Source organism: Bombina bombina, chromosome 10 (genome assembly GCF_027579735.1).
Source record: "Bombina bombina isolate aBomBom1 chromosome 10, aBomBom1.pri, whole genome shotgun sequence".
In the NCBI taxonomy this organism is placed as follows: Eukaryota; Metazoa; Chordata; class Amphibia; order Anura; family Bombinatoridae; genus Bombina; species Bombina bombina.
Genome location: NC_069508.1, coordinates 90672538 through 90674854, shown reverse-complemented (window position 1 = coordinate 90674854; position 2317 = coordinate 90672538). Strand labels below are relative to the sequence as shown.

Sequence of the window (2317 nt, the reverse complement as noted above, 5' to 3'; positions counted from 1 at the left end):
CTAAGGGAGAACAACATCAGGATACAAAATGGCCAGCAAGATTATTTTACTCTTCCAAAAAAAAATATATTTAAAAAAAAAAATAGCCAGCAAAACTATTAAAGGGAAAGTTGTCATGTCTGAGGTCTTGTCAGTTTGTCTGTCCCTTTAAATTTGAACCCTTTATAAGGCTCCTCCTAACTAAATCCTGTGCTCTGTAATTTGATCCTTATGCTGAGTATCCTGGCTTGTGCTGAAGCAATCTACATGCTCTCTGGATCTCTACCTGAGCCTACTTACAGGAACTCACCAAAATCTATTTCCTGCAACTTTTTGTTATTTCTTATGATTGCTACAAATACCTTTGTCTCCTCAGCATTTACTTAAGCTTTTAGGCTTACCACTCACAGATTGTGCTTTTCAGAATTCCTCTGCCGTGCCTGTCAGCAGCTCCTCTGATACACTCACAGCCTGCACTTCCTGTTTGGCGATACCGGACTCCAGGTAACTGCTGCTTTTCCTCTAGCAGAATCTTTCACCAGACCACAGGATTAAAGGTACTGAATATTCCTTTGGCATTACCATTTTGAAAGTGTTTTCTGGACTCATCAGGTTTTATTGCAAACTTGTATTTTATATGCTGTGAACTGAACTTATCATTGAAATCTGTGCCTATGTACATTCACTCCAGGAAAAGGCTGCATTTCTCATATATGTGACTCTATTTTCTGTGATACTCCTACAAGTGAACTGACTTATTAGCTTAAGTATAAGTATAAATATCCTACCTATTCTTCAGTATTATATGCAAGTTTCATTTTTGTCTGAGTCTTGCCTGTTAATCCTTATATACAGGCACTAATATCCTTTTCTCCTCTGTTCAGCAAGTATTGGATTCAGCTTTCACTAATTGAGCTAATCCTTTCTGCAGAGTTCTTACTGTTATTTCATATCTGAAAGGAGAACCCAAAGCTTGGGCTACCAATTTTTTTGAGAATAATGATCCAATTCTGGATTCTCTACAACAGTTCTTTGAGAAAATGTCTTTCCTCTATGAGGATAAAAATTAACAGAATACAGCTGAAAATGCACTTAAGGCATTAAAACAGAATAGAAGACCTGCTGAGGATTATGTCTCTGATTTCAAAAGGTGGGCACCTGACACCATGTGGAATGAGGCAGCATTGCTATACCAATTCCGTACTGGTCTTTCAGACATTGTTAAGGATGAATTGGCAAGGGGTCCTCTCCCCTCTACTCTCGATGGACTTATGTCACATGCTGTCACTATAGATCGGAGGATTCGTGAACGTAAAAGTGAGAGAGGTTATGCAGAACAGCCATGGAGAAAGTCACCTATACCATCCTATACTCCTCCTGTTGCCTGCACTTCTGATGAACCAATGGAGATTGCCTTTACTAAAGGTCCTTTGACTACAGAAGAAAAGAACAGAAGAAAGGCCAATAATTTGTGCTTATACTGTGCTTCCAAGGCACATACAGTAAAGGACTGTCCTATTCTCCAGAAACAAAAGGGTAAGAGTAGGTCTTCAGTAGTAGTTTGTACTCAACACTTTTCACTTATTACTCATTGTAACCTCTCTATCTCTTTACAGTGGGAGGGACAAAGAATCCAGACACAGGCCATTATTGACTCCGGAACCACGGGCAATTTCATTGATAAAACTTTTCTTGATAAATATCACATTCCATTAATAAAACGTATTGATTCACTAGCCATACATGTGATTGATGGTTCTTATTTATCTTCAGGTCCTATCACCCATAAGACTGTACCACTGCTCATGACCACTACTTCTGGTCATAGAGAGTCTATATCCTTTGACGTTATAGCATCACCCCTGTTTCCTATAGTTCTAGGTCTACTCTGGTTGCAAACACACGAACCTCAGATATCTTGGAGAAATTCACAAGTTCTCTTCAATTCTACATTTTGTTCTAAAACCTGTTACCTGCCAACACATATACTTAACACATCCATTGAGACTCCTGTTATTCCTAAGACATACTCAGACCTTATGGATGTTTTTGACAAAACTGAAGCAGAAAACTTACCTCCACACAGGTTATACGACTGCCCCATAGAATTGTTACCTGGTTCTGATATCCCATACGGACATATATACCCTCTTTCTGAGCCAGAATTAGTACATTTGAAACAATATCTCGATGACAACTTACGGAAGGGCTTTATTAGGTCATCCACATCCCCAGCTGGTGCGGGTATGTTCTTCGTCCGTAATAAAGATAACACGTTAAGACCAATTATTGATTACCGAGAGCTCAACAAAAGAACCAAGAAGAACAGATACCCTCT

General features: G+C 39.0%; 1 long non-coding RNA gene across 1 annotated transcript; it reads left to right on the top strand.

Moving 5' to 3' along the window:
- The first annotated feature begins 1441 nt into the window (after window positions 1-1441).
- LOC128641308 (uncharacterized) lies at window positions 1442-1717 on the top strand. Its single transcript, XR_008399468.1, has 2 exons — window positions 1442-1515; window positions 1596-1717. It is a non-coding gene; the product is annotated as an uncharacterized LOC128641308 (long non-coding RNA).
- The last annotated feature ends 600 nt before the right edge of the window (window positions 1718-2317 follow it).